This window comes from Balearica regulorum, chromosome 1 (assembly GCF_011004875.1).
Source record: "Balearica regulorum gibbericeps isolate bBalReg1 chromosome 1, bBalReg1.pri, whole genome shotgun sequence".
Lineage (NCBI taxonomy): Eukaryota > Metazoa > Chordata > Aves > Gruiformes > Gruidae > Balearica > Balearica regulorum.
This window is the reverse complement of record NC_046184.1, coordinates 125,958,885-125,972,831: the sequence shown is the minus strand read 5'-3', so window position 1 is coordinate 125,972,831 and position 13,947 is coordinate 125,958,885.

Below are 13,947 nucleotides of genomic sequence, written 5' to 3'. Positions count from 1 at the left end.
ATGCTAATAAATGTTAAGAAATCAGCAGAAGCACACTATAAGTATTAGACCTGAAGGGGTAAGTTGCTGAAGTATCACCAAAAGATTTTAATTTTCCAGGAACTTGTTTAGTATTTGAAATTGCTCAGCAATTTAGAAACTACTTCTATTAATTGGTCAGATTAATCATGCTGAAGTTTTTGATACTCCAAGGAGAAATTGAGGATCTAGGAAGACTGAAAAAAACCTTTTGATTCATCCAAGAAAGAAAGAAGGTAAATTATGGGACAGAAATTCTCTTTTGAACAACTAAACCAGGCAATTTAGTTTTCTTTACAAAAATGTTAAGCTTTCACTCATGGGTTTTGAAAGAAAAGTTGGAACTTGTTCCTTCTAGAAACCTAATATGCCACGTTGTTTCCAAAGAAGAGTGGAAGCAAAATGAAGCTATGTTTAAGACCCACTAGTGTCTGGAAGATTTGTAAACAAATGACATAGAGAGAGAAGTGCTCCCACACTTAGGTTATTCACAATTTCCAAAATAATTTAAGGAAAAGTTACCATGTGAAATCATTACAGTAATCCAAAAGTTCCTATTCCATAATTTTCAAAGATTGAAAAAATTGATATGGCATGATGCAGACATTTTTTTCCAGTTTGACTATCCCAAGCCAAGAATTTAAGTAACTCTGAAATCTCAGATGCTACAAACCCCAGTCTTTTTACTAAAGTCATTAGGAAGATCAGTTGCTCAAGTTTTCTGCTGTGATTCACCCTAAAGGAAATTTCATTGTTGGCCCCGCAGCTACACTAAATAGATAGTTCTTCAGTTGGAATCCATGTTGAATACCTCTTTCTCAGGTCCATATGAAAAATGATTATGTTCTCTGTAAAAGGTAGTTTACTGAGTTGTACTCTAACATTTAAAACAAAACATGAAATTTTGCTGCTAATGAATTCAGTCAAAAAGTTCTATTGATTTTAAATCAGAGCAAAATTTTTGCGGAATAAGGAAACACAAGGGGGTTCATTGCTGTTTTTAATCTATTCATCTGTCATCTTAACTCTTAAAATCTGCATTCATTTGATCTCATACACAATAGTTCAGAAGTTAACGTACTACTATTACTGTTATGATTTTTATTGCCTCATGAGTATTGCTCCTTCCATTTACTTTTGAACCAGTGAGCATAAAGTAATATCTTTCATCTGTTCTGTATACCCAGAGAAAGTGGAATAGGGGAATGATTAAGGCTCTTTTTGTAAAGCTTAGCTTCTTTTCTAAGAACACAGTACATAATTTAGAAAATCTTGCATGAATGCTGTATTCTCAACTTATGCAAAACAGTTTCTTTTTATTGCTTTCTGCATTCAATGTTAGGTTGTTTTCCATATTATTTATATTATTTTAATGCATGGGGTGAAAGTGACAAAAAACTCATAGACTCCCCAAGAGGTATTTAGCTTTAAACAATGGTGAGAATGAGAGCGAAGAGGTGTGAAACTATGACATGCTTTTTTTCCACCTGAACAGCATTTTTCTGGATTCACCTTTTTTCTTAGGGTGTGCCTGTGTTAAAAATAAGTCCTATTTCAGTTCTGTTAGTTTTATATGAAAATACCTTTCTGGTAAAATTTTGCAATTTTCCTGATTAAATGTGCAAGTTTAGCATTTTTTTTAAATTTATTTTATTTTATTTATTTATTTTTGCAAATGCTAGGATCTTCTATTAAGCTTTCTTAAGGTTTTTCAAGGGAAAACTCTATCTGGAGACATGAAATGTAACATTATGTTTCCACGCATCCATTCTTGAAAAGTCTATTACAAAAATTGTTAATCATTCTTAAAAGTCTGTATACTAAACAATAAATGGTTAATTACCAAGAAGTGAAGGCACTGTGAAACTTATTTACTTCTTAATCTTACTAGGAAAGTGGAGGAAGTCTTAGTGTATAGAATGTGAAAGGTGATTGATATTTTCCATTCATTGCTGAGTATCTGTCAGAAGACAGAAAAAGAAGAGAGAGGAAAGTGCTTGTGGAAAGGATAATGAGGAATTACAACAAGAACCATTTTTTTTCTCCAAATGAGGTTCAGTAGAACTGAATATGGCTTTTTTCCTGGGAAGTAATGGGTATTAATAACAGTGATAGAGCAGTAAGAAAAAGCACAGGTCACATAATTACAATTTCAATGCAGTAGTTTTGCTGTGAAAGCATTTGAAGTTGCTTTATCAACATAACTATTTAAATTTGAGGACTGCTCAGCTGTCATATGCCTCTTTTGTTGTCAAGGTTAGAACTGGCTGTTTTTCTTTTATCATACTAGCTATTTCTACATTAATATAATAAAACAAAAAGCAGAAGTCCATGACCAGTTCTACTTTTTTCTATGCAAAACAGTACCTTGAAGATTGTGAAGGACCCAGTTGTGTTGAAGAGGGAATGATGCAGTAGGAGGAAAAGCAAGATATTTTCATTACGAAAGAGTGTGTGGGTAGAAGTTCCTACTAATTCCTACTGTTCCTAATAAAAAAAATGGGATACCAAAGGGAGATTATTTGTACACTATAGCATGATTGATTTAAATTATGACAATGTGTTTATCCTAGCTTTATTATCATATTTTTGTAAGACTTCAAAGCTATGAGTAGGTCTTTGCACGCTCAGAAATATGAAGCATGATGAGGGCTGAAGAACCTGCATACGCCTCTCCCTTCAGCTCTGCCCTTGCATATTCTTTGAACAAGCTTTAACAAGAGCTTCAGAAGTAGATTCTTATGGCTTATTCCTCTTTGCCAGAAAAAAAAGTGATGGGCTTTTCACAGTGAAGCCAAAGCAAATAACAGAGGCTTCTTTTACATTTCTAAACACTTTTTGACATTTATTAATTTTCTGAATAGAGTTGAAAGAAGTAAGAGAAAAAAGTTATGAAAGTGGCCGAGGCCTGCTGCAGAGTAAGTTCAAAATAGGTAGTACTTTCCAGAAATTCTTTATAGTGAGACTATACATACATATATTTTTTAAGTTTACCATTATGTAACTGGATATACTGCTGTATATTGCAATCATACATATATGTTAATATTCTTGACTATCAAAATTGGCATAGATTAATTCCATACCTTCTGTTAATAAAAGATGGACAGGCAGTTTTTAGAGAACTAGATAAGCAAGTAGGCTCCAGGTAGGGCAGGACAACTTTTCTTTCAGGAGCAAAACCGATGTGCAGGCATAAGAAGTGTAATTTGCCTTACCTGTCTGTCCAGGCTACAAAGAGAAGTCTGCTTGTCCCCTGATGTTCCCAAGGTGTCCCAACAGAAAAACTATTAAAAGTGCTGAAGATCCCAAGTTTGGAATCCAATCACTCAAACGATATGTTAACATCCAACATATGCTAATGACACTAAAAGTAGGGGCAAGTTTCAGTTGAAGTATGCATTAACATTTTACATTTTATGCAACTGTATGTAATTAAGTGTGTATATGCCATGCGGATATACTGCAGGTAGGTATTTTTATTAAGATCTACCTAGAGGCTATCGCACCTGTTAAAATGAACCACAATATTGTAAGTGAAATTTGGAAAGCCTTTTGATACAAGACAGAGTACTTGGGTTTGGTAAATGTCATTACAGATAGCTTTCTACAGGCAGCATTCATTATTTGGCCCTTTTTAGGCCAAACAAAAAAGGTAACATGTTCTTAGTCAACCCATTTTAAAGCCATTGTAAAAATTTGGACAAATCTTTCCATAATCCAAGAGTAAGAAAGTTTCCACATAATCAGTTGGAGAGACAGGCTAACATTGGTAAGATTTGGAAGAAGGCACACAAATAAAAAGGAATAGTTACAGGCAAATCAGAGAGACAACTGCAAACGTCCTGGAGAGATTGAAATGGCAGAGGTCACTTCAGCAGAAGTTGTGGAGTACCCGTTGCTAATGGGGCAGGCGGGGCTACCCTGCACTGATGGGATCCCCACCGTGGTGCAAAAAAAGTGTGGAATGGACATGTTGGGGGGGAGACCGACTGGAGGAATCACCACTATCTGGCTCAGCTTGCAGTTAGGCTGGTTTAAGCACAAAGTGAAACTGCGATGTTATCGAGCTGTCATTACCACAATATCTCAAACCTTCAATTGCTTGAAGTGTTAATTTTCTCAGTGCTCCCATGAGGTGGGGAGGGGTTATTTCTGTTTCATCAGAGGAGAACTGGGGCACAGAGCACTATGCTTTCATAACTGTCAGCACAGCTCAGAAGAGCCCAATAAAGTACACTGCAGCCAAGGAGGAGGTTGCTGGTGAAGCGGTATCTGCAAATGCTCCTAGTGCAAATGCAGCCTTTACTGACATAGGACATAACAGCTCTCCAAATGAGATAATATTTAGCAGCTGAATTTGCTTTTTTTGTCATCATTGTGCTTAGATTAGGGTTTCTGCTGATATAAAAACAAGAGTTGAAAAAATACACAAATCCTAAGCAATGTGAACATGTGGTTTCACAGTCACCTTGGTGCCGATTTATGCTCTGCCTGTCTTATGACTCACAAGGCCACCCTTCCCTGTATTCTTTGTGTACTCATTCCCACCACTTCCTTTGTGTCACACCGAGTCATCCCAGCCCTCGAGTGAACTGGCTTATTTCATAGATCTGCCTTCAAATTACTCATTTTGTTTGTCTTCAGAGTCAGCTTTCACCTGGACCGCCTCGTGGCAGGAGGATGGCAGCGATGGGGGTGCATAGGGAGGGCTGGTGGGAGGGTAGATGATTGCCTTTTTCAGAAGCAGTACAATCTTAGGTGGTCTTAAACTATCATGTAACAGCATCGCTATTTTAACAGCACAAGATGTTTGGATTAGCCAACCCTCATCCTTCTGAAGATAGCTACTGACAAGTCTAATGGATACACTTTGACTTTTCCTGCAGAGAAATAAAATACCTTGTCCAAGGTCCCACAGGATGCCTGTGGAAGAGCTACAAACAGAACAGAAATCTTTGGCACTTTAATGCTTGAGAAATACTCTGAAGAAAGCTTAAAGTTCTTGTGCCATATGTAAAACATTTATCATCCCCTATTTCAGTGTCTGAGGAAATTTTGGTAATTTTTTTTAGAATGTTCATCTATGAACAAAGATATTTGTAATAAATATTACGGCTGGAGAACTCCAATGGCGTGTGTCCAACATGCTGCTAACTGAAAGCACTCTGGTGATAACTTTTGGGTTTATTGGCACTCTGACCTAATTTTGATGCAGAACAATTTTTAATTTTTTTTTTTAATTCTTAAAAAGTTGAATGGTAGGCAGGAAACTCATTCAGCTACTGTGTAGTGTAGGATGCATTCCTCACATGCACTAATGAATCACTTGGGGGAAGAACAGCTGCATGTGACTCCTCTAGCATAAGAAACCAAGGGTTCATCAATTCCAGGTGCAACAATTTACAGTGTTAATATGCAATAGAACAGAGAGTTGATTTTGATTATCAAGGACTCTCTGAATTGCCTAGAAGAAGAATAAGTGGCAACAGAAGTGAAAATTTATTTTTGAAACCAGCTGACCAAGGAAGTCCAGATTGCTCCGTAAATTACATGGCTTCCCAGACAGAGAAGGAATGCTCTATGTGTAATCACCTACTTTACTAAAAATGCACCATGGCCTTTCTTTTAATCTTGTGCTCAGTCAGTATGGAGCTAAAATGTTTTCCATCTGCTCCTATTTCCCTCAGATAACATCACTGAAGTTTCACAGATGGAGGTGCAGACATCAGGAAAAAGTCACTTAAGCAAAATAAAACTGCCCCTTTACAAACAAGTCTGAGGAACAATGGTAGAACAACCATGAATATTATTTTACAGCTTCTTAGTTCAGATGCTAGCAGTCACTGTAAGATATCATTATATTTGTGTTCCATCGATACATTTTATAGCATTTTTTTCTTCTCCATAGATTTTGGTTTCCTTGCAAGTAATTCCTAATACTTATGATATATAGTAAACACACTGAGGTAGAAGGCAATGAACTTGCTGTGAGAAGAATTACAGCATCCATGTGCTCATATGAACAATTTATCTTCACTATTCTTACAAATCGAAATATCAAAGGAAGTAAACAATGAATCAATGCTTAAGAACAAATACTGCCAGCAGTAATTGCTGAAAGAACTGCAGGTCAGGCAACCAGTGTCCTAGTCTCTTGGGAGCAACCAATGCTGGATTTTAAAATAAAACACCATTCAAAAGATATTGAGTGATTCTTAATTGGATCTTCAGATGTTCGCCTCCAGGCATGCTACAAGGGTGGCAACGGATTTTGGATTCTCATGTAATTCCACTAACCACACATAGACTTGGGGCAAAGAGAGCACACCGGCAACTCTTCTTTTCTGTGTGCTGTAAAAAGAGAAACATTTTTAAAACTTTAAGAGTTCAACAGAACAGGAAACTTCTTGTTGCTACTGCTATTCTTGGCTCCTATGGATGCAGAAAAGAGCTTAGACATCTTTCAGATTAAGACTTAAGACTTCAGTTTCTGGGACAAAAATAGATAAGGTATTTTAATACTCCACAGTATAATTCCATGTCACAAATGCTCCTGCTGGAAGCTTATGGAACTGGAAAAAGTGAGAAGCAATCTACTCTGTACGAGGAGGTCACAACTTTATGACTTCCAAATGATAACACCACCTGCTAATTTGAATAGATGGCTGTGAATCTGATGGATCATATGCAGTACCAGATGGTGCCTCGTGCTAGACGGCACCTAGGTAATACAGAAGGTAGGGGGTAACAGCTCGGTACGCTGGCAGCCACAGGCGAGAGGGAGCAGTGCTGGTTGGTGGTGAAGCTGCAGGTTGCCAACCTCGCTGGAGTGTCCTGCGAAGCTGGAAAAGGTTGGCTGCTCCTCTAGAGTAGCCAGCACCATTTGTCTGCAAGGAGATTCTCCTTCAAAAAGCTTTTTTTTTTTTTTCTTTTTTTTTTTTTTCTCTTCCCCAGCAGGCAGTAGGAAGATGCTGACCAGTCCTTCCTCTGACTCCCCAGCAAATCCCAGAAAGTAGGCCAGGAGCGCGAGCCACCAGTCTCCGCAGTAACAGTCCAGGCTGGGCTGCGATGGCCTGTGGGGTTCATGCCTGCGGGTTCCCCCTTCGCTCTCTCCCCGGGCAGGATCCCAGCCCCGAGCAATCTCCAGTCAGGAGCAGGGCTGGAGTCAGAGGGTTGCGGACCAGCCCAGAAGGCACTGTAGCCTTGGAAGGTACCCTTTCAAACAAACCAGAACGCTTTTGTGGTGATATTTTTAAGGCCTGATGATCGTCACTTTTCCCTGCTCCTGTTGGCAAAGCTCCTCCCGCGGTACCCTACACAAAATGTGAACAAGCACCGTGCAGCTGCACACTTCTGTCCATCCATGCTTTGTACGTCTGCTTTGGTGTGACTGATTGGTAAAGAAGGTGGGTAAACAAGCTACGTGCCAGCTGAAATTTCCCTTTCATCAAGGATATTCCCAGCTGGACAGATGCTGCCAGAGGCTGACTGTTTTATGCTGCCTAAGCAAAGAAATGGAAGCGATTCAGTGGAAGGGATATTGCCCTACATATTTGCTGTTTAAATAGCTTTCAAATTTAAAAGAGACTTTTGATTATTTTTTAAAGTGGTCAATGAATACGAAGTAAGTAATGCAAAAATAATTTCACGTTATTACGGGACTTCAGTGTGCGCCAGGCATAGTGGACATATAGTAAATTCACTTGACAAAGAATATTCAAAACAACACAAATAATAAAATATGGTGCCTGCAATTCTCAGACTTCACTCTAAGATATTGTTTTAATAAACAATAGTGCTAGTTAGATAAAATATTGTCTTTTTTAAGTTCAATATATAGCCACCGTAGAAGTTGTTACTGGTAAAGACTCAATTTTATAGTTATTTTTGTTTAAAAAAGAAGACAAGACAAGATTGGATATAATGGCATGCCTTTATGGGAACATCTGATGTTCAGACTATTAAGAGTGAAGGCATTTTTATTGTTCTCTTTTTACATATATTTTATATCCCACTTTTATATCCATTTTTTTTTAAATGCCATCGGATCAGCTATCCTGATTATAACTGAGAAATTCCACGGTTGTCTCTTTCCATTTATTATTTTATTATCTACTCATACAACTAATTGTTCAGCAATTTTGCAATAACTGAGATGCACCTGAAAGACAACCTTCCAAAGCACACAACATGAACATGCTCTAGGTGATCCTGCTCTAGCAGGGGGGGTTGGATTAGATTTATTATTTTATTATCTACTCATACAACTAATTGTTCAGCAATTTTGCAATAACTGAGATGCACCTGAAAGACAACCTTCCAAAGCACACAACATGAACATGCTCTAGGTGATCCTGCTCTAGCAGGGGGGATTGGATTAGATGATCTCCACCAGTCCCTTCCAACCCCTACCACTCTGTGAATCTGTGAACATTCTCTTTACCTGCCAGTCATTTTTTACTACTGCTTTTTCTCTCAAGGTAGTGGTAATTCAGCCCCACCCTCCACAGCTTCTTTGCAAGCTCATTGATGCAAAAACTTGAACTTGAATTTATCTAGCATGTCCTAAAATTAGTAAATAGCTGTTTTGAAGCAGCCTAACCAATGGCATCACTTCCAGAACATAGAAGATAGAATTAAACCAAAGAGGGTTTATGAGAAATTTTGCCAGAAAAACAAAAGAAAGTCATGCCTGAGTTCAACAGCATTTAGAAAAAGAGTTGGAGAGGAAAAAGATGGAACCATAACCTAAATATTTAGATTAAAGAGAAAATATTGATTCTAACATCTGACCTAAACCTTCTGAGAGGCTATCTGCAATACGTAAGAATACCAAGAGGAAGCCACATGTGGGAAAAGAGACAAAAGGGTTCATACTGGGATACTGAACATTGTACAATAAAAGAGAAAACCCCAGTACATTTATTTTTGGCAAGAATCACATCTTCATTTGTTTCCCAGGGAGGACTTTCCTCAGCGCCTCTCCCCACACGGACCCGCTCCCCAGGAATCTCCCTAGCCGCACGCTCTCCCCTCCCTCAGGCGTGGGGGTTATGTGCCACCACACCTCACGTCCCCGCACGGTTTCCAGCCCCGCTCAGCTGGGAGGTGCAGGAATGGGCCGCAACGGCTGGTTTCACACCCCACCGCCTGTCCCCGCTGCATGCCCACCCTGGCTACCACCGTGTCCCCTGGCCTCTCCTGTGACCGTGGCTGCGGCCACGTCCCATCGGCACTGCCCTCCTTCCCGCTGCCCGCCCATGAGCAACCGGCGTCAGGCCCATTGCCAGTACCGCGACCTCCAGCAGCCCTGAGCCAGCCTGCAGCAGCATTACTGAACGCGTGAACACAGCCCAGCGCTGCGGTGCAGGCACGCAGGCCCCTGACAAAAGAGAAATACTGGGGCTAACTGTGGGTGCAAGGCACTGTGGGCATGATGCAGGCACTGTTGCCCACAGCTGCTCTTTCTCCAGCACTGAAGGGGTTTCCTTACCAAGCCACCTCGGGTGCCACCCAGAGCTCCCTCGTGCCTGCCAGCCCGCTTTAAGCCACAAGTGACACCACGTGCACACCGCTTTCACAGGTAATTTACAAATTCACAAAAAGGGTGAGTTCTACTACACTATATAAAAATAGGAAGGATATAGGACCTGGACCTCATGGTCCACATGTGTCTTTAAGTTGTTGCTTAGCTCGATTTTGGACGCTTCCTTTAGCTTCCTCAAATCTCAAGTTTAGCTTAGTTCAGTTTATTTCTTACCCCATTGATTCTTTAGTCAACATAACTCCACTTTGCACATATTTCCTAGCACACTGAGGCATAAGAAGTGGTTCACTGCAATCAAATATGATTACCTACAGCAGTCAGGACAGTAGGTCCTGAAAATATATATTTGCTTGTTTTTAAGGGATTGAATTAAAGACTCGTAGAATAGCCCAGATTAGAAGTGACCTCAAAAGATATCTGGTCCAATTTTTTTGTGGAAAAGGGAGCCTAGATGAGATTATCTAGCACCCTGTCCAGTCACATCTTGACAACCTCCAGTGATGGGGACTCCACCACATCCCTTGGGGAGGTTGTCCCAGTGAATGATTGCTCCTACTGTAAAAAAAAGTTTTATACCAAGATGAAACCTCTTCTAGTGTGACTTGTACCCATTGCCCCTTTTCTTCTCCATGTGGCTCCTTGTGAAGAGAGAGCCTCCATTCCCTTTGAAGATGCCCTTTAAGTACTGGAAAACTGTGATAAGATCCCCCCTGAGCCTTCTCTTCTCCAAGGCAGAAAGATCTAACTCCTTCAGTCTTTCCTCATAGGGCAGGTTCTCCAGCACTCTGATCACCATTGTGGCTCTCCTTTGGACCCTCTCCAGTCCACCTGCATCTTTCCTGAATTGTGGGAACCAGAACTGGACACAGTACTCCAGGTGTGACTTGATAAATGCTGAGAAGAGCAGGATGATCACATCTGTGTCTCTGCTTGTAGTGCCCCTGTAGATGCAGCCCAGGGTCTGATTTGCCTCTGTTGGTGCAGCAGTGACCCATGTTCAGCTTGCTGTCCACCAGGACCCCGAGGTCCCTTTCAGCTGGGCTGCTCCCCAGACACATCAGATCCTAGCTTGTACTGGGCTCTGTTGTTATGTCATCCCACGTGCAGGACCTTGCACTTGTCTTTGCTGAACATCATGCAGCTCTTGCTGGCCTGCTTTTCCAGCCTGTTCAGATCTTTTAGTAACAGGAGGCTCATCACAGAGAAAAGGTAGGCTGCTCCAGATTCCAGTACTAAAAGCAGGGAGTTGAGCTGGGATCCAACCAGTAGGGTGGTAGGGCTTTTTGGGGTAGCTCTATTTACGTTGTGGTTAAGTAGCAAGATGAACTGTTTGTGCCCTCCCTCGATGAAACCTGCTGGTATGTGGTATGTTTGCAGCCTCAGTCCACATACTGGAAAAGAGATTAATTTATCAAGCAAATGGCCACAGTGTAAATCAATACTTGTATTACTTCAATCCCTTTCACGGTCTGGGAGCTAAAAAGAGGGGGTCTTAAGCTACTGCACTTCATGGATCGCACTCTGGCAGTAGATGTTTTGCAGGGGAGTTAAGGGTTAAGCCACCTTGCCTCTGCATTATCTGAAGCATAAACAATATCATCTAAAAGAATGGAGATCTGACATACCTACTGCAAATAAAATAATTCAGTCACAACATTGCCCATCTTAAAACTTCTCTTCCCCTTCCAAATCATAGCAGGATCCAAACAGAAACAGGTTTCAGACTCTGTAAAATGAAATTCATGGCCTGTTTAATGGCATATAAAACTTATCAGATTTATGCTTTAAGTCAGAGTGTAGAAGAAATAAGGAACCTACGGTGAGACACACTATCCTCAGAAATAGTAAGATTCTCACTTGTCCTAAAAACTGGCAGGGTGTTATGTCCTTTTTCCATTCTGGTAGAAGAAGACAGGGGATTAAAACAAGGAGAAAACCAATTTTAAGCAAAACAGGTATGACTCAGGGCTCAAACCAGAGACAGATCAGTTATCTTGTGACACCATGCTGGAAAGGCTGGTAAATAGAAGCATGTTAAACCACTGTTCAGTGCATGAACCTTGGGCTTGCAAAAACTGTCAGTCTCCAAAAATATCTATCTCAGCCTAGTATCTTCCTCAGAATATCATTTATGCCATGCTTATCTTTATTAGGCTTATGAAACGCAATAAATAGCTTAAAAGAAAATTTATAGGGCATCAAGGTAATCAGTATCCTTCATCACCAGTTTATGTACATGTACCCCTTTCATCCCAGCTGGGAAGGCTAAACTCTTCTCAGTTAGTCAAATGGTTTGCAAGCACTGACATCCTGTTTACTGTTCAAGTCAGTTCAGATGCAATGCTGAATTTTAGGATTAAATGTGTCCATTACAGAGGTTGCTGTGGCAACAGCTATGCTTTAAAACTGAAATGTTAGTTTCATTATAGCCTCCCTTTTCGTTTTCTGGTTGTAGCCAGTAACCGTTTCATCAGGCTGACTGGAATATGCCCAGAAGACTGATTTAATTTTGGTAGTTTACATAGCATCCATCCAAGCATCCCTGAATTCTGTGCTTTGTTTTGAATACAAAGCAATATACCCCTGGCCTGTGCACACCAATCTCATTTGTACTATATATTTTGATACAATGTTTCATGTAGAGTCCAAAATTTAAGCTCAGCTTGTTTTATAGATCTCTGTTCAAGCAGAAAGCTTGAAACACTTTGAAAAAGAAACAAAACCACACAGTTCTGAACAAATTTTTCTTCTGACTGTAATGTCGTTGCTGTTCCAGAGGTCTCTGAGAAAATCAGATAGGAAGCTACTGCTTGCATTTCAAACCTTGCTGATTACCTCTGCATCCCATTTCAGCACTTTTACTGCTTGAAAATCTCTTTGTATTGTTGGCACTCATACCATTAATGGTTCTCCTTTCCCTCCCAAATCAGTTAAGTGCAAACAACTTTCTTTGGTTTCCAGCTGCTAAGTCAAGCAGTTTGTCTAGGGTGGCTAACCAGAAAATGAGACATTTAGTAGAGCTTAGTGGCATTTAAAACTAGTGAAATCTTGATGAGGAAAATTGCAGCAGCTCCCCCAGACCTTCCAAGTCAAGGCTGGCACAGGCAATCCCTGGTACGCCAGTGGGATTTGGTTATAGCTAGTCCTGCGTACATTTAGCTGTTTCCATTCTCTCTTTCCTCTCCCCTTCTTCTTCCCTCCCGCTCCTACAGAGATCTGCCAAACACCGCAGCTCGCTGGCTGCCAGGCAGGCACGGTGTGTCCAGCCCGGTAAGCCCTGGCAATCCTGGCCGGTCCTGCCACAGACTGCTGCAGCTACCGGCAGCGTTCGCAGGGCCGACAAGCTGGTGCAAAGATTTGTCACCTAACAGCAAAAAGGCAGTGCCTCTGAGATCCCAGGAGCCGAGCCAGTGCCACATGGGAGCTCCCCAGACCTCTCTGCCGGTACGTCAGCTTAGCATCAGTACTTGGGGTGTTCATACCTGGGGAGAAGGAGTGCCAATGACGTTCCTTACCGTGTCCCCCTGAGCAACGTTAATGTCATTAATTCTTTGTCAATGACAGGAACATTAAGAAAACTAATCCCACCCAGCCTAATTAATTTGCCAATCTCGGTATTAAATTATTAATCATACACATTCCAAGTGCCTTTTAGTTCAGATTGAATGTTATTTTTAAAATGCTCACATTCTGCTGGTAAAAATATTACATTGTGTTTCTTCAAGATGATTGGTTACAGCAAATCTATTAATAACTTCTTAATGAAGTGAGAGTTTTTCAATACGTCTTAATCTAAGCCGTGCTAATGTTTCAGTGTGAGAGGAATTAATTCAGGAACTTCAGATACGGTTTTCGTTTAAACAAGATTAAGTGAGTGATCCAAGATTCATGCATCAACACAGTTTTCTACCTAAAAAGGAATTTTACAATATGAGATTTCATAACAGTAGGTTTCTATTTTATTTTTTATTTACCTTGAAGAAACAGAAGCTATCCATTAAAAGGATATATTCACATTTTTTATCAGGAGCTTGTTCACAATGTTCTCACTCTTCCGTTTCCTTCCCCTGAACAATGCTTTAGACATTGCTGATACACAGCTATGGCATTCACAGGCATATTAAAGTTATTTACAAAATTGTTGGAGGCAGAGAAAGTCTGGAGTATATGTCCTAGAATATATTGCCTTTAGAAACTCCAGTTATAAAGTCATTTCCTCTAGCTTAATCAGAGCCCCGAAATGTTTTGAATGGCATTGTATAAACAAAGCAAAATATTAAACAACATCCTCCCTGTTTCCCTCAGCAAGTGAATAACTCTGTATTTCCCAAGGGAGAGAAGCTCTGTAAGACCTGAAAGAAAATGAAGTTAAAGGATTA